We start from the raw sequence: 20,611 nt of genomic DNA on the forward strand, positions 1-20,611 counted from the left end.
TTTTAATTATTATCACTGTAATAAAATGATAAGCATAAATTTTTAAGACTAGTTATAGCATCAACACTGAAAAATGAAAGCCACTTATTTACGATATAATTTTATGAGTTTTTAGAACTGTCTTCTATAATTCATTACAATAAAATGGTAATAACAAGTAATATTTATTTCTAATTGAAAGTGTTGAATCATTAATTAGCTCATGAAAATTGTTCAGGGGTTCGTAAAGTAATAAGTTGTGTTAGTTGCATAACGTGTTTTACGATGCATGATTTTAGACTTTAATAGTTCCAGTTTTGCGAATTATGAATATATCTCAAAATTTTCTCCTTTGTACTGGTTCTGTGGTAGCGTTGTGGGTCTGTCGCTTGTTGTAACCGTACAGGGTAATAAGGGGTTTACTACGGAATTTTAAATAGTTATTTAAAAATTGGCCTAAAACTTCTCCTTGCAAGTTTTAATAATATCTTAAAAATCAGTTAATTTTGGAAGTGAGCTCTTTTATATTATTTCTTACTGCAATGATCTTTTTAATTTTTAATCGATATAAAAATAGCAAATATTGCGTTTCCATAATAAACAGCGCATTTATGACGAGTTGTAATATTTAAATCAACTTCTATTTCTTGCCATTAATAAAAGCTAAAAAAATTTATACGTTTTTTAAAAAGTATCTAATTAAATACTTATAGTTTATTATTTTCTATTTATACAAATATAAATTTATATGAGATTATATTAAATATTATGTTGTTTCTTCATATTACATATTTATATAATATAAAGAAGTATAAATCAGTCTATACAATATGTTTAATATTCAGTTTGAAAATTATTTAATGGTCCAATAAACAAATAATTATAAATGTTAAAATTATTACCACTTGATTTATTTATTTATATTTACATATATTTTTTGTCTTTTTTTATATGGACTTATAAATATAAGTCATTTTGTATATATTGCTCCTAATTTAATAATAAAATATAAAATGCTAAATAATGATACTCGTACAATTACGTTGATGAATGAAAATAAATAAAAGAAAACAAAACACATTTCGTATATTATCTATCTTTTAAAAATCCATTACATTTTATTGCATTTATTATAATAAATATAAATGGATACAACAACAACAATAAATGGAACACGTATTTCAATAAACCATTTTCACATTCACTTAAATTAGAGATTTGCATGTCTGGCATAATTTTCATTATACTTTCATTTAGAATACACACATACATACTTATTTTTTATATTTTCACTTCTTCTTGTTCTTTTCTTTTAACTTTACAGTAAAGCTAAAATTAAAACAAAAGAAACAAAACAAAGAATAGAAATGAAAAGGATTTCTTTCGATTTGTGTGTCGGAAAAATATGAAAGGAATTTTAATGTAAATTTAATATGCACTTTCACTTTATTGTGTGATATATTCATACAATCAAAATTACATAAATATTTATATAAAATAGCTTGTAAAGTGGAATAAATATGCATATGCTCCATTCTACAAAAATTAAAAAAAAAAATCACTTCGCTTTTAGAACTAAAAATAACGTATTAATTGATATAAGAGTTGATTATATCTTTAAATTTTCCAGAATTGCCCAGTTTTTATAAAAATCCAATATTAAGCTTAAAACAGAAATAAAGGGGTTATTATAAGTGGAAACATATACAAAAACAAAAGAGTATACCTTTTATAAAGGGTTGGTTAGGGTTTCTTTGAGGTCACGTAACGCCATTAAGGATGTTTTTGTAAGAAATTTACATATATACTGTGCTTGGTATAGTTGTAGTTTAACCTGCGTGTTAAAGTGCGATTTGCTTTATTTTTTCTATTACTATTATTATTGTTTGTAAAACAAAAAATATTGAAAAAAAAATACAAACACACATGAATGCACATACATACATACATATAAAAGAAATAAAACATTAAGTAAGTATAAGTAGATATTTATATGAATAAGATATGTTATTTATTATATTGAATACAATACCGAGAACAAGTAAATTAAATTCTAATGGGCATTAGTTGGCAGATCAGCTTAATGGAATGCATTTTTATTTAAAAATATAAACTTAAATATACATTTAGGGACGGAAAAGATGCCTGGAAGAAATGCTAGTCTATAAATAAAAAAATTGTCGTATTAAACTTGCATTATTTTATATTTTTTCTATAATTTCTAATTGCTCTTATTCAATCCACATAGAGTAGAAAAAGCTTGTTGAAAATGTATACTGCACTTTTCCGAGCGTTAATTTAAAATCGGAAAACATATAAATTGTACAACTAGAAGTTTATTTTATTAAATCAAAGGATGGTTTTTGTACCAAAATGACAAGAGCAAAAAAATTCCGTGACTGATTCCGCACTGATAGGGGTAACCCTTATGTAGAGCCATAGTCATATACATGCATATCAATTTATAAAATTAAAAAGAAAATATGTTTCATTGTTTAAATCTTACTACCTTAATAATATTTTAATATATTATTACTGCAAAACCAAAGCACATGTAAAGAAAATTAAATTAAAATTTATATTTCTATTAATATATAGGAAAGTTTGTGTGTTTTACATTTCATCGCTATTATTATTAAGTATTTAAGATATGTAAACATTTTCCGAATGGTATGAACATATATTAGGTTGGACGGTTAGCTTCTTTACATTTTTACATAAACATATGTATAATTATGCAATTAATAAATAATATACAAAAATGGATTTCTACATTTTCTAAAACACGACACTAAATTCAAAATACGTGGGCGAAAATTTGGTTTTGAACAATGTAGAGTTGCAAGTTAGAAAATTATATCCTTTGATTCAGCTCCATAAATATTAACCTATGGAAACATATTTTGAGAAAAGATTAGCTAATAAAAAAAATATTATTAATTGAATATTCTTCAGGCTCGAGTTCGAGTCCCACTTGGGGATAAGTTATTTTCCAAATTGTAATGATATTTTTTTTTTTTTATTATAAGAATACTGAAAATTTAATTTTTCGGACACAACAGCAGAATGGAATGCATTTTCGGGCCCGCTACGGCTCCTCATCAGCAGTCTTCTTGTGCCATATGCTATGTCACTTGTAAACATCATCTATTTAACTCACAAGTTTTTGAAGAAATGGAATATGGGAATTGTAACAAAGTCCTTATTCCAATTTCATTCTACTTTATTGAGTTAGATCGAAGTTTACGAGCTTTTTTCAGTGTTGTATTCTTATCTATCATTACTTAATTAATAATATTAATATCACAGTTCGAAGAAATCAATAATCTTAATATAAAAAAAATTTAATTTCGTAGGGAATATCAACAACTTTCACTTTGGAGCCAACCTAATGTACATAAATAGAAAAACAAATTATATATTTTTTTGTTACAAAAAAAAAAAAAACATACTTAATCATTATCCACATGGTATATGTCATTACAGTGGGAGACAAAAAATGATTCCTTATTGAAAAAAGAAAATAAATATAACAGATATGCCCCTAGACAAACCGTGCATAACAAATTAGAAAAATTTTCTATGCAAAATCGTGCAAAGAACAAATGGCTGTAATTTTATTATTTTGATATCCACCATCCAAAAATATTAATTTTGTCATTTTCATCCACTACTTGTTTGTTGAAAGTAGTGGATGAAACATAAATCCATTCCGATCGATAGTGGAATTAACTTTCCTAATTTTCTTCTCCAACAAAAGGAAAATTACATTCTTTTCAGAATGATGAAATTGACAATAGTTTAAATATATTATTTTTAAAGTTGTTATCGATTTATTTACAAGTAATAATTCCGCGATCGAAACTTTTTAAAAAATTCTCTGAATTTGGAACATATTAAAATTGTGTATCTATAATAGAAATATTATTTATAAGTTGTGTTTTTCAAACTATTCTATCCACTGTTCATTTTTTTTTTAAATATGTTTATTTAATTATATTTTTTTTCTTTACACTAAATGTTTATATAAGTAATTAAAAAATTCTAAATAAGTTTAAATATTAATTTATAAATATTTTTCTGTACAATGTATATAAATAAGCACATGTTGCATATTTGAATATTATAACATTGCTGCTTCCGGAATTTAAACAAACATTAACACATATACGTGTGCACGTATCCCAGCAGGACACTAAAGTCACGACTGTCTTTCGAAAGTACAAAAAAAACTTTTAAGAGTATAATCTCTAGATTACTTGAGGATAGTAAAAAGACGACTGTCTCCGCTTCGGCTTACAAATAGGACACTAAAGTGACGACTGTCTTCAATCTCGTTTACAAAGGGTAAATTCGTGACGAATGACTCAAAACATATGCATTACGATCATCCAAGTGGTTAACTATTAGTTGAAATTACTGTCTTTTTCATATGCATTGACTATTTGTCGAACTGCTGGGATGTACGTACGTTGGGAGCAATGCGTATGTATTCGTACTTTTCCATTATTTAACTCCATTTTTTACACAATAATTGTTACTTTGGTTGTATTTCTCTATACAAGTTTTTGTTTATAAGTGTATTTATTCAACTATCCAATATAGTTATAATTACATTTAAGCTTGTAAAATACCATGGGGATTAATATTTAATTTTCTGTTTACCTACCGCTTAATTACAATTTTTTGGTTTGTTATTTGACCGCTACCATTCATATACTGTATAATAAAAATCAGCATTTTTTGCAGTTCATATATACAACAAAAATATAAAATTTTTTACACATACATACATATGCGTGTGCTGTACAGATATTTTAAATGTTTTGTTTTTTAGCGGACCAATACTTAATTTTATAGTTGAACAGTTACAAAAACAATTAAAAAATTTTCATTTGCATAAAAGTATTTACATATTTTGTCCAAAATTTGTAGGTGTGTACGTATATTTTTATGATTACATGCATATGTTATTTCATTAAAATTGCACTGTGGGTAATGAAAGTTAAGAGACAAATTTATTTATCATAATTTATATTTATAACCAAGGAACGTTTAGAGTTTTAAGTTTTTGAACTATTTAAGTCTTTTCTAAAAGATATCAATCAGTTTGTTAAATATGTATTTTAAAATTTCAGTTGAGTTGTTCTTTCTATGAAAATGTCTAATAAGAGAGAGTAATATTTAGAATGAACTAAACTTTCATATTTGGTGATATAAAATAAGTTAAGGCGATATCTTTTCATTTTTAAGAATTGTTGTCCCTCTGTATCTTGTCAGTTATGTAGATCTAAATATACAACACAATTTAAAATAAATAAAAGTTGTTAGTAATGTAAGTTAAGTATGTTTACACAATAGTTAATATTACACTTCCAACTCTGTAAACGACTTAACGATAATATACAAAATGTACAATAGACGTTTGGGGTGAAATTTTTAAAATCTCATTTTTATTTTAATTTGTATTCCTTAAAATGTCTACAGACAAATACAAAAAAGTCTCGCTAAAAATATTTACACCTATCCTTAGTTAGCTAGTTATCAGTGTAATAAAAAGGCATGAAGCACTCATTTTCTGTAACCAGTAATCCTGTTTATACACTTATATATTAGGGTGATCCATTTATGTTCAAAAAAACGCGGTGCACATAAAAGTAAAAAAACTTGTTAACTGGCTTTTCTTTAATTGTAATTATATCTTTGTTTAATGAAAAAAATAACAAGATATTTTCACGTTTCTAAACTTTTAAAATTTATTATCGGCATTTATGTCTAAGAGTATCAGAGTTCAGTTGTATGGGGGCTAGGTGAAAAAATGGACCGATCAAAACCATTGTCAATAGGCTTCGTCCGTGGGAAAATTAAAGATCACGTGCCAAATTTTATTGAATAATCTTCTCCCCACAAAAGTGGTGTAAAGTATAAAATTTCGCAGTATATAAACAGGAAAAGGTTCGATATTTATATATACATATTTATTAAAATTTTCACGAGTAGTGCTATATAGATACTACAACCAAAGTGTAAACAAATACACAAACAAATATTATTTAAATTTTGCGGTTTAAAAAGCTTATAATGCATTTGATGCGGTAATATGTATGTACTTACACATACAATGTTTAAAGTACAAAAAATGTACTTTATTATAAAAATATTGAATTTTTTGCAAATTTTATGCTTAGTTTTCTACAAAAAAACGTTTGTGTTGTTATTAGTTATATATTTTTAATATTTTTTATTTAATGCAATAGATCTATTCTATTGGAATTGTTTAATATTTCCGGAAAATTGCAACACACTCTCTCTCTCTCCTTCACATTGGGTACTATTATGATTACAAAATCTTTGTTTTGGAACATTTATAATAATCCAGAATATATATACATATATATTTGTTTGAACTTTTTATTATTAATAAGCAGTAACTTACAAACGGAAATATAAAATTTTATAACCTACTCCTACTTACTTTGATGGTGGGTATAAAAAAACCAATAAATATATTTCAATTAATTAAATATTATTTATTTTAGTTTTAAAACATATTGAAGCAAACAAACAAAAAACTTTTTAGGGTTTTTAATAAAAACTGCTTAAATTTTAATTAAATCATATTAAAAATGAAATAAATGTTTTCAATGAAATTATTTCGAAACCATTCAACAGATTGTAAATGATTTTAGATGATGGGCATATATTTAGATCGTCTTAGAATCTTCTGGCTTTACAACCAATATTTAGATGAGTTACATTTGGAGTTATAATATTAGTTAATCTTTTTTGAAGGCTGATAATGAAATTCATAAATTTCATTAAATTTGAAATATGTAAGTATTAATTATTTAAAAACAAAAAAAAAAATAAATTTTAATTCAGGTTTATAAGGCAATTTTTCATACAAAATTTGTTCGATAAACCTTTGATAAATTGTTATGAATAAGGCAATAAGTATTTATAAATCATAATTTTTTTTTTTTTTAATTTAGTATAAGTATACTATTATATTTAATAGATTAAAAATGTACAAGAAATAAACCAAAATGTATCCTTTTAAAAAGTAAAAAAATGCTAAAATCCATTACAAAATTTAATTGGAAATTTGTATGTATATAAACAGATTTGTATACATATATGTATATATATTCAATATTGTTTAAACTTGATGGTTTTAAAATCTATAATAATTGTGTTTTTAAATCGATAATTTATAATTCAGTAAATAAACGCTACAGCATTTTTCAGGCAGTTAGAGTGTACATAACTTTTTTTAAGCTGACCATATTTAGGGGTAGGGTCAATGATAAACCAATCCTCATAATATTTGGCAGACAGATTATGACTCGTAAGAAACTTACTTATGAATATGGAATTTCATCGCCATACTTGTTTTTTAAAATAAAAATACTTGCTAAAGGGGACCTTATATGGGGGTAGGGTCAATTACATATGTATATGTACTCGTATTTTTAATACAGTAATGGTTGTTAAAGTTATTTTGTGGACCTTAAATAGGGGGTAGAGTCAATAATGGACCAATCTTAATAAAATTTAACAGAGAGGTTTGGTCTTTTAACAAACTTATATATGTATGTATGTATGTCGAATTTATTTATATAGGGGCTAAGTTCAATTATGTACCGATCCTTATAAAATTTTACAAAGATATTTGGGTTCCTATTATATATGTTCATTTCGAATGTTACCGCTATAGATGATTCTTTTAGACAGTTATGAGCGTTAAAGTCATCTTCCGAAGTTGGGGCTATGCGAGATCGTTTACCAATACTGCCAATTTTATTTGTGCTAAATTGTATTCTCTCTAGCTGTTTCCGTTTCGACTCCATCGTGTTTTCAACAGACAGACGGACATGGCTAGATCGTCTTATAATCTAATAAGGACCCATAATATATATACTTTTATAGGCCTTGGACGAATATTTTGATGTGTTACAAACGTAATGACAAAAACAGTGTACCTCCACCTTTTTTGATGGTGGGTATAAAAATAAAAACTAAAAAAAACTTTTTTATCCTTTGATTCAGCTCACTAAATCTTGACGTTAGGAAAAATTAAAGAAATGATATCTTAGAATAAAATAAATTTGAATTTTCGTTGGGAACATTTTCAGGCCACAATAGTGTACTTATTTATAAAATACTAGCTACAGGACTGGGAACCATGCGGTTTTTAGCTTAGCGGTTTAGATTTAATTGATTGGAAACTAAAACTCCGAGGCCATCTGTCATACTAAATTCAAACTTTACAGGAACAGATCTCTCGGTGCTTGAAATATATGTTTGACATTTTGTGTCATTACGTGCCTTAGTTCTTGAGTTTATCAATAACGAACAAATAGTACACTTTTATTTATATAGAAAGATTACTATTATTGCCGCTGAATTCTAACAGTAAACAAAAAAATTGTTTAACTTATTTGTTGATATTTATATAATTTTAATTTTGTCATATTTTACATAGAAAAACTAAATAAGAAATTTTGCCTTTAAAATGCTTTAACAAAGACTTTATTACGTATGAGTAATATGTAAATTTCTATGAATTACATATTCCGTATTATTTCGTCATTTTTACTTTCTTTTCAAATTAACGTGAACTGTATATTATTTGCATTCGCTTTCACATTCGCAATATCGCTAATTTTGTGTGTAATTTTTTATCACTACATAAAAAAGTTTAAATCTGTAAACTTTAAATAAAAATTACATTTACATAAAAACAAATCAAGAAAAAAATCTATATATAAATACTATGTAGTCTTAATTTATTTTACACAAAATTTAATAAAATGAGCCATTGATAACAGTAATTCCCTTGAACAAAATTGTTCGTAATACAGCAAATACTCAATTTAACATTATAACACATTAAATATAATAAAAACAGCAATTACCATAATCTAACTTAATGCACAACAATTCCAAAATAACCAAAACAAAAAAAATGAAATACCAAACTGTATACAAACATTTTGGCTATCTGGGCAAAAATAATAAGAATGAGACAAATAGAAATGAAAAAAAAAAAAAAAAACAACAATAAGTAAATCTTGTAAATAATACTGCTACTCTTGTTTTTGTTATTATGTGTATCTTTAATGTCGGTAGTAACCAACATAAGCTTAGTTATAGCCTTGACCAAGATAATACAATACAGAGATAGGACACATCAAAATAAATATTGACTTGTGAATCAACAATTTAAGTAATGCAACAAGATTTCATTTTAGCTAATGTTTTTGTTGTTGTTATGTAAGATTATACAAGAAATAAGAAATCCCCAAAATAAGAATGAAAGTAGAAATCTTAATACGTTACCACATGGCCACCCACACGTTTACAAAGCTTAAACACTTAAAAAAGACAACAAATATATTTCACTAGTTCGTAAAAAAAGAAAATTGTAGACTATCTTTATCTATACTTTTCTATCTTTCTTACTTCATCAAGGTTATGTTAGTAAATTATGTTCATCAATTTGTATGTTGAAAAAAATAGAAGGAATCGCTGTTATATATGTTTTTCTTTATCATATATTAAGTAGATGTTACAATAGGAATATGTATTTATAAAACGTTGTAACTAAATAAACTGAAGTATGTTAAAAAATTATTATCCTTATGAATTTAATGGAAATTATTTTAAATAAATAACTAAAGTCATAGTTGTTTGTTAAAGATAATAGATTAAAGGACAGCACATCAATGATCACACAATTAGTATATTGAAATCAGTTATGCGCCAGCAGAAGTATCGTAGCCGAAAATCAAACAAACTTTGAAATATATAATTCGATATCTCATTTACTGTAGCATTCAAATTCGACTTTGCCTAATATTTTATTATATAAATTTTTTAATTTTTCTCTTCATTTTATTTAAAAACAGAGACAGACTTACAAACGTACAATATGTCTTAGTATTTAAGTATATAAAATCTTCCAAACAATATGACAATTTATGCAAATAATACGATTTAAAAGAATAACAAAGATATCGAATGAATAGAAAAGTCTACAGTAGAGCTGAAGACAAACAAAAAAATTTACTTTGACATGCTAACCAATATATATTTCAGCAGAGTAAAACAGTTGCTTTAATTATTATTGAGTGACATTTTTGTAAATTAGATTTTTTCTGGAAAATCTGAGAATGAAATACATACTTACAAATGTATTTCAATTTAGTGATAAAATGAATAAACACTTATTTTTAGCAATCAAATATAGTATATATTTTTGGAAAATATTGAGTGTATATGGAGAATGAAAATTAAATAATATTAGTATGTATTTGCAAACAGAAAAGAAAATTTCTATTCGTGTGAATAGCAACAGTTTAAATACGAAAAAAGATTTGTAGACCGAAAAAATTTAAATATATACAAATATACATATGTATGCTTATTTAAAAGAGCAACACCTGTTGGTATAATTTTTATCAATAAAAATATACTTCACATAAGCTCCACATATTTAAATTTTTCCCTTTTGAAAATATTCAACGAAAATGTCGTGTACTTTTTCAACAAAATATTTATATACATTAAATTGTATGCTCACAGGTTTAAATACCCTTCAATTGAATTTGACAATATTATTGTGATTGTGCACGTTCCAAATAATAAAGTTTTCTGGGTTTCTTTTTCACTCCTTTCCATACAGATAAAATTTTCAAGTGTGGATGTGTGAGTGCTTGTGGTTTGAACCCATTTTGATTTATTTTTGGTTGGTCCTTTTCTTCTTTTCTTACCAAACAACAATAGTAGGAAAAAAAGACTTTACCCAAATAATCGTGGGTTGAAGTAAGTTGTCAAGATATCTTTTGGAAGATGGTGTACTGACTGGTCACAGTACATCACATACCAAATAAAGGTACAAATAGCAGTAGTAAAGTTATATGAACCCTGTAGTTTGTGGAGTAATTGATTAAGCGATTTTGGCAACAATTTGGAGATTACGATGATAAATCAACTAAATCTTCAGTGATCACAAATTAAGAAAATACATAGTACTGGAAAAAGTATAGACTAAACTGAAAACTGGTATGATGTCTGCAGTAACGAGAAATATAATATTTGCAATGGCTACAATGACAACTTTTTCAATTTCTGGGTTATATAGTTTTATGATTTGACATGTACCAAGCAGTATGTCGAACGAAACATGTGAAATGTACCACTTGTTCATAAAACTAACAGATATGTAACCAAAAGAGAGAGAGGGAGAAAAAAATAAGCAACGAAATTGAAAGACTGACTAAATGGGAAAATATACAGAAAATAAACTTTGCATGAAGATATTTCTTGGAAAATAAACTACGTTACATGTAGTTTATTCGTCAAATGCAGTTCAGATGCTTATGAATGCATAATAATGCAAATACATAAGAAAAAAAGGAAAAAAATAATTGCTGACCCTAGAATCACACCTGGGGCGAATGGTTTGATAAAGAATGAAAATATAAAAGAATGACAGAAAAAAGAGGGTCAAATGTATTCAACACTTTAAACTTGAACGCATCTTTTACTCTAGACAGGGTAAGCAATATTTTTTTGTTTCATAGTTCTACAATCATTAATTGTAGTTTTGTAAAAGCTATACATTAGGATGTTTCTCGGTTTGTTTCTTTATAATTTTGATCGGTATCAGATCTCAAGTTTATTTTGTTTTGGCTAGTCAAAGTCGGCGCTTCAAAATAAATAAAGTACAAATCAGCGAGCATGTCTAGAATATAATAATCCTAAATTATAATATATGTTAATATTCTTATTTGAGTTTAATACCAAAATATAGTTTAAATCATCATGTGCAATGTTTGCTTACACTTCATAGCAATCTTAAATTCACCTTTACTTATCATTTAACAGGTGTATGTTTGTTTGATCTTTGCGGCAGTATAAGTATAAATTATAAATGTGTATGCGCAAAATTCATTGAATAAAGCATGAAAAACGAAATACTGGAATCGATTTAAGAAAGAAAATAATTCGCCGCGGATTATAATTTTCTTAGAAAAAAATAGTAGTTCATTAGCCTAATGTGTATTATTTCTAGGTGATGTTATTATTGTGTAAATGCTATGAATTTTTTAAGTTGCCCACTAACTTCTACTTTTATATTGAAAAATGTCATTAATAATCACAAGCATTTTCCAAAAAAAATCTTGTGATTTTTGAGAATTTGTAATGTATGCTTTGTTATACCGATTTCGTATAGGTAAAGTACTCCCAAACATGTTCTAATAGGTTTCTGTAATCTTTTACGTATTTCTTGTGTGTTTTTTCTTCACAACCTAAACTTACAATTTACATTAACTCACGTACCAGTGGTTTATAGTTAACCTTACTAAGGTTATGTATGATTCTTTCCACTCTACGCTTTTAAGACCCAGGTTTTTTTACATTTATTCTCTCTTCTAAGCAAGTGTTGACCAGTATTTCTTTTTCTCCAGCATACTTTGTTTTCATCTTCATGGTGTAGAATGTAAAGCAATTTGGTATACAACAAAAATAACAACAAGTAGAAAAATGTTACATATTTGTAATTCAAGTACTCTTGTGTTGTTCATATACTACATTCTAGACCATTTTGAAAAATGTATTTTTGTTTTCGCTTTTTTAGGTTTCTTCTGTTTCCTTTTGTCATTTACTTAAACACATACTTTTTTAGAATTACATTTTGTAGCAAGAATATATTTTTTACCTTTTTTCTTGTCCTTTTTTACCTTAGATGACCCTTTTTCTATAAATTTTACTTGGTCTTTGGTAAATTATTTCCTTTTTTGTCACTTTCTTTTTTTATTGTGGTCGACATTTTGACCCTTATTTGTTCTTGTAAGCTTATTCCTTATAATTGTAAGAATGTTGATTTTTTCACTTTTTGTTTAAATTTAATACTTTATACTTTTTGAGTCTGTGTATGTGGTTTATTTGTGACAAGTAACAATAAATACTGGTTGGTATTCTTTAATTTACAATAAAATTACAAAAAAGAAATTTTTAAAAGGGAAACCTGTGACAACTACCTTAGTTATTTATCTTTGTTTGTCATCAACATCAACATGCAACAAACAAGTTATTCTTTTGTAGCTCGTTTAAGTATCAAAGCATAAAATTGCATTCTTTTCACATGATCTGTGATTGTTATCAAAAGACTTACAATACGTTTATTATACATTCTGTTAAAGTACTAAAACATTTATGTAGATAACGTATACTAAAGGGTGCATATGTAAATTTGCTAAAATATATATTTTGAATATGTATTTACAGCTAGAACTATATTTTTTAATTACAATCGTTCTTTTAGGGAATCTTTATTTCGAATAGTATTGATATCCGTTTCAAAATAATATTGTTAGAAAACACACAAAATTTTCCATTATTCTCCTGAATGGACTTATTTTAAGCATTTTCAATAAATTTTTTTAGCTAAAATTATTTTAATACTTTTCTTATATACTAAATTTTATAATATAAAATATTATCGCGATTTGTTAGAAATTCCATATTAAAGGCTTAAAAACAATGTTCTCTTTAAGATAAAGTAATATAAATAAAAAAATATTGGAAAAAAAACATTTACTTTTCTTATTTAGAAAAAGTAATATTTTTAAAAACCTTTATCACCTTCATTTTGGCGAGAGAACGTTTTTTTAATCGCTAAAAATAATATCATATTCTTTAATATCACTTCACGAGTTGCAAGGTCTTAATCATATAACTACGTATAACAATTTCTATAAACAAAGAGAAAATAATTTCATTAAATTGAATTTAAAATTATTAAAAATAGAAAATAAAATAGTCGCAACTGTTTTGTAAAATTTATAATAAACTAAACCGTACTTATATCAACTTCAACTTAATGTACAAAAACAGTTTAACCCAAAAAGATTAACCTGCCAAAGACTTCAAGACAAGCATAATTTAATATAATATATATATATATATATATATATATATATATATATATATATATATATATATATATATATCTATATATAATATATAATATATATATATATATATATATTATATATTATATATATATATATATATTATATATATATAATATATATTATATATATATATATATATATATAATATATAATTTTTTAAATAAAGGTTACAGAACATGTGTCATGCTAAAGTCTTTAATATAATCAGATAATTTCAAATATATCTATTCTTTTCGGTGTGAGATCGATTTTTTTTGTTGGAACGTAAAAACTCAAAACTGTTATCACTTTTGTAAGATAAGATTATTAAATAAATCTTGTTTTATTTTAAATTTCTTGTTTTGTTTAAAATATCCTAGCAGAAATTTTCGTTACTATGTAAGGGGTTAAAATGCTAAAATGTACTTACACAATAGTCTTTTAAGTTATTATTTTAACATTGTGATGTCAAGGCAAGTACTTACCAAAAACTGTAAAAATAATTAAAAAATAGTAGTTGTAAATCGTGTAAAAAAAGTATACAGCTCTTTAGTTTCACAGGTAAGAGAACTAATGAATTAGAAAGTATTTATATAACACATTATAAGTAAAACCTCATATGTAGTGAACATTGAAAAGTATGTTGTTAGGTAAGTAATTACAATTGAAAGTTATTACTACGTCAGTCTTATAGTATAAAAGCGATATGCTTATATACGTACAAATTAGGGTGGGATGATGTGAATGCCATTTTTAACAATATCAAAAGTAAAATTAGATATTAAATATATATTTTCATCATGAAACGTAAATATTTTGTGAAAATTAAAAAAGTTAATAGTCTACGACCAAGAAATCAATAGATTAAAATCTATCCTTTAAATAGTGCAAGGAAATCAAATACTTTCCCCAAATAAATGGAATCGTTACATCACTAGTACGGACATTTACAAATATATAAGCTCATCTAACGTTGGGTTTATTTTTATTTATTTTTCCTACCACTCACTTTGTCCTTCTCTTTATGCAGTCTGTTTAAGTGTTAGTTCAAGGACTTTTTAAAGAGGGTCATCGTTATGCATTATTTTTATTGCAATTTCCTTTATTATACGCTCTGTATGCAGTTATGTCTGGAGTGTTGTTGTTTTTAAGCAAATATATTTGTGTGAGTTTTGTGTATTGCTATTATAATTACAAATATTAGTTAAATTGTGTTGAATGTGTTGTAACTAATTAATAATTAGTAAGTAAAACTGTATAAGTATATATATCAACAATTACTAATAGAATTAATCAGCACGATTATTTATTATTTAAATAATTTATTAGTAGGACCCATAAGCTGCTTTGACAATACTGTCTATTCAAATTTTAGCTACAACTTCAAGAGCTTTATAAAGTTTCGAAAAACATAAAATATATATGTATGTATGTAATTCTCTTAATAATCAATTCTGGTGGTCTAAATATTGTAAAAGGTATTTTCCATTAAAAATCATTTTCTATGTTTTTTTTTAGTTTTTATATTAAACATTTATTCTAAACACGTTGTTTTTTAAACAACACACCCATTTGCAAAATTATTTAAACTTAAAATGTCTAGACATAACATTTTGAATGAAATTATAAAATATTTAAAACAAAATACATAAGTAAATGTACATATATGTATTATCACATACTGATTTATTCTTTTACCAATATCTCACCTACGAATTTATGAAATATTTAAAATTTCACCCGAAAAAAAAAACAATATTATCATTGAAATAAAAAAAAATTAAACAACCAACAATACAAAAGAATTTTATGGAACAACAAAGAAAAGTAAAATAAAACATAAAGACCTTGATGATAATCCTTGAACTAAGTATGAGCATGTACGTATGCATGTGATATTCTTAGGTTTATTTGGCCTTTGGTTAAATTGAAAACAACGCTTGAAATTATTTTAACCGAACAAGTAGAGATTGATGGAATTCGAGTGTAGTATTTTATAAACAAGTATGTAGTGTATCACTACATACTTCTATTTCTTTTAAAAACTTGTATTATTTACTTTATGTTATTATGTTTTTAAATCAAATTTTAAAAACATAAATACGTATGTACATATCGTCACTTGAAATATATCTACGCCAATTAATTGATTGCTTTTATAAAAAAAAAAAATTCAAAATAACGTATCATAAAAGTTATTTAAGTAACAAAATGTATATAAAATAATATAATATATTTTTAAGCTATAAAACAAATATACCTATCATTGCTACACTGAAAAAAATCCATGCCTAATATATACGAAAAATGTCGTACATTGTACGAATCGTTCGTTGTTTCGCACCACGAAATTCTTTCGTAATATATACGAAATTGTACGAAATATTTTAGTATAATGCAAAATATTCTTAAAAAAAATTAATTTATATAAATTGAAAAAATGGAATTTTGAATAAATATGGTAATATTTACGAAATATTAATTTATTAAAACTTTTTTTCGTTTAAAAATAACTTTTCTAATTTTAGTTCAAAATTATTCTCCACACAAATTTTCAATTTTTTTATGAAAATAATTCGAGAATAACAATATCCTTTTTCTTAAATTTTATAAAAATGTTGTAGTTTTATTTAATCATAATATAATTAATATTATTATGTTTAATTTCGCTAAAATTTAAGAAAAAAATATTACGAAAGGTTTTCGTACTTTCATAAAAATAGAAAAGGGTTTTATTAAATAATATTTCGTATTATACACGAAATTTTTGTAAATATTACGAAAATAGAAGTTACGAAATTTTTTTCGTAAAGTTGAGCATGGATTACTTACAGTGTAAATCCGAATGTGGCATCAGAATGTATCCATCACATCAGTTTTTTTAGATATCATGACATCAAGTTTGAAATAAACTTATTATCGCCAACCATATTTATGACAGCTAAAACGTCGGAATCAACTTAATGTCATCTGAAACTCCAATCTTTCGTTTATAAAATAAAATGTTGAAATTTTTAATCATTACACTTGTTTTTTTCAGTCAATTGTGAAGGTGATCCATTATTGGAAGTAAGACATAATATGACCTATTGTCAGTCTTACTTTAAAACTTAATTTTTTGGGTACATAAAACTAAGTAAATTTCATAACTATTGCTGTCAAATTAACATAATTAAGAGTGTTGAATCCATGTTCCTGGGTCGTCTGCATATAAACAAATTAATGATATGTCATTTTGTTTCAAAAAATATGAAAAATAATATTTTTTTCAGAATTCTGAAATTGTTTTGTTATGATGTTTATAATTTTAATTTTATAAAATTTTTCTCTTCGCCTGTTGAACTATGAAAAGAAAGAATACGTTATTTTGCATTTCAGGTGACGACATGTACATACATTCGTACAAACATTCACTTAACTTCACACACCAATTGGATATTTTTGTTTTAACAAGTGTTTGCCTGTAAATATGTGGTATAACTAAACTACTGCATTTAATGTGTTATTGTATTGCATTGATTTTGTTTCGATTTGTAATATCTTTTACTTAAACCATTTGATAAATTTATGGGGTTGTGTTTTATCTCAAAGTTAATAGTCTAAAAAAACAGAAACCGGAAGTTGGACTAGCCAAAGTATAGTTTTCATAATCTCATCCATATTTCTTAACAATATGAGAGAAGTTCATTTTTCACTCAGGAAGAAATATAAATTATAATATATATTTTTTTTTTAATTTTTACTAAAAACTTTGTGCCCGAATTTTTATTTACAAAGAGTATTGTTTTATGCTTTTCCATTATTGAAGTTTATGGTTGATGGTATGCAAAATAGTTTCCTACAAATTTTGCAGCATAAATTTAGACATTTGCGATTATATCCTATTTTACCTTTAACAGCCACACAGAGAAAGCTTACATTACACTTCTGATCAATCCCTTATGAGTAATTTTAATAACAAGTATATTAATGAAAAGAACCTCAATAGCAGAATGTGTATTTTTTACTTACAACATCATTTAGTTACTTAACTGCATATTAGTACTTAACTAAAAAGTGTCACTAGAGAAGTGTTAAATTTCATTATACAAACACTCCTTTTCTTGTTAAAGGCTATTGTCATTGAAAATATCACTATAAAATTCTTAAACTTGCATTATTGTGTGTAAATTATATTTTTCTCACTTCTTTTTTCATCTTATTATCGTTATGACTGTTAGACACTGATGCTGTTTAGCATTTCTTAATGCTTTAGAAAAAATAACGCACATAGACACATTATTTTAAATGTTTATGTTCATTTTTATTAGATATTTTTCCAACATACAAACATTTTCTTATATTGATTCTCTTGAAAAGACTCTTTGTTGCTGGAGTTGTCATCGTTGTTAGAGCTGTTGATAAAATGTATGGTAAGTAACAGTGCCCACTCAAACCAATTGACGTTTTACTGGTAAATAGGCTGTTAGGAAAAATAAAAAACACTGACAGTGGCGTTATGACAAGAAAAGGATCATTTGAATTTTTTAATATTTTTTGGATTCACACACACTTACTTTAGTATATATATATATCTGTATATTTCGGCATGTTAGTATGAATTTATATCTCCTTACAGGGATGAATGTTGAAGTAAAAAAAAGTATGATAATAACAAAACAAGGCATTTAAAACGATTAGAAAACATAAGTTTTTTTTGTTCCACTCCTCGTTTACAGTTGAAATAGTTATTATTATGTCAGTATAATAAAGAAGACTCTGACAGCCAGACATCGCCTGTCATTTGCAGTTAACTTTGATGTTTGATATTTTTCTTACTTGCTGGGTGTGTACAATTGTTCCACTTTTTTTAGATTTTTTTTACAGGATGATAGAAAAGTACCCTTAAATGGAGCTTGTTTTTCTCAACATTTCATTTCCTAAGAACAAAAAGGCACTTTATAATAAATTAAAAATACAAACAAAACGATAATGATAAAATTTTTAAATACTTGTATCTTTTAGATTACATTGTTCAAGAACTTTTGTTTCTCAAGGAGATTAATGACTTTTTTGGTATTTGTTTGAAAGGAAAAATTGTAGTTGACAATAGAAAATATTTTTTTAACACAGAATATAATTACATGTTTCGAAAGAAGTAAATAATAGAAAATTTGTCTTTAATAATATAAACATAATTTTTATAAATTATGTTTATATGTAAGTTGTTTTTCATATTATTATTATTCACATGCAATATCCATAATATTGTTCACATGCATTAAAAAGTTAAAAATTTATTAACTTCATAAAAGTTTAAGAATTTTAGAGATAGTATGTTTATTTTAAATTCTAACGTATAATTTCCCTTAAGAATTTACATTAAAAAAAAAAAAAAAACACTTTCTTTATTTTACAATTCAAAATACTTAGTTTATCTTATGCATCTTTTGATAATAAAACCATTTTCAAGCAATTCTAATTGCCCACTTAATGCTCATTCAAATAGAAATAATAATGTCATAAAAAAATCTGACATTAGCAAAAAGTGTTTTTTTTCAATTTTTCTATATAAACTTGAAAAATATTTGGTAAAATATATAAAACTGTTTCAACTTTAGGATTTTTGCGCTCGTTAAATCAAAACATTTTACATTTAAATTTCAAGTACATTTAGCATTAGACTGAAGATAATGTACTTGCTGCTAAAAATCATAAAATATATAAAAATTCTAAAATTTATGTTTGTATAAATGTAGAGAGTGAAAATATTATCCAACAGACTAAATGCTGATTGAGTCTTTTTTATATAGAGTTTTATTGATTTGAGTGCCAGAGTTATTGTAAAATGTGTTTTGTAAGTTTGATATGAATGAAAAACTTGTAAGAATGAATCATTAGTTAGGTAAAACTAAATAATACCCTAAGAAAATTTTTTTTGCATAACCTACAGACAGACTTATAAATATATGCAGACAGTTAGATGGACGAACATACCTTGGTAAACTGATAGAGTGATTCTAATTTAAGAACTAAAGTGCTTTTTTGATGTTACAAACAATAATTCTAACTTATAATAATAACCTAACTATAGTGATATTAGTTATCAAAAACAGTAAAGAGAAAACGTATATTTCCTCAATTGTTAATGTAAACCATCACCATAAAAGAGTAAACAAAAAATCAATAAATCAAAAGACAAAGCTATTTATAGTGTGGTGGATATTTTTATTTTCTCAGGTATTAGTTTATTCAATAACAAAAAAAAAACTTTTACTACTTAATATTGAAAATCCCTAATATTAAATGATATTTACATATAACATTCTACATCTCTTTATGTTTAAAAGATTTCTTCATTTTCATTCTTATATTTAGTTGATTTAATTCCGAAAAAATTCCAAAATGTCTATATGTATTTTTTAAATACGAAAAACATAAAACGTCTAACTAAACACAAGTATTCTACTTTGCACGAAATTTAAACCTTTACACACTTTAGCAAAAGGTGGTATTTTCAAATGTTATTTTATTTCACTTTTGTGCTGGTTTTATTTTATATTTTTATATTTTATTTCTATGCAAAGTTTTTTTTCGAAATTTATGAGCGTTTGAGTACATGGAAAAATCCACATAAATAACTAATAGCGGTGAAAAGTGGTTAGTGGTGGCCGTAGCGAGAGTGCCAT

The 20,611-nt window shown here is 25.2% G+C and overlaps 1 protein-coding gene across 1 annotated transcript in view; it reads left to right on the forward strand.

The window, feature by feature from the left end:
- The window catches only part of LOC124419858, a 200,648-nt gene that overhangs the window by 137,316 nt on the left and 42,721 nt on the right, over positions 1–20,611 (forward strand). The window lies entirely within an intron of this gene.

This window comes from Lucilia cuprina, chromosome 4 (assembly GCF_022045245.1).
Source record: "Lucilia cuprina isolate Lc7/37 chromosome 4, ASM2204524v1, whole genome shotgun sequence".
NCBI lineage: Eukaryota > Metazoa > Arthropoda > Insecta > Diptera > Calliphoridae > Lucilia > Lucilia cuprina.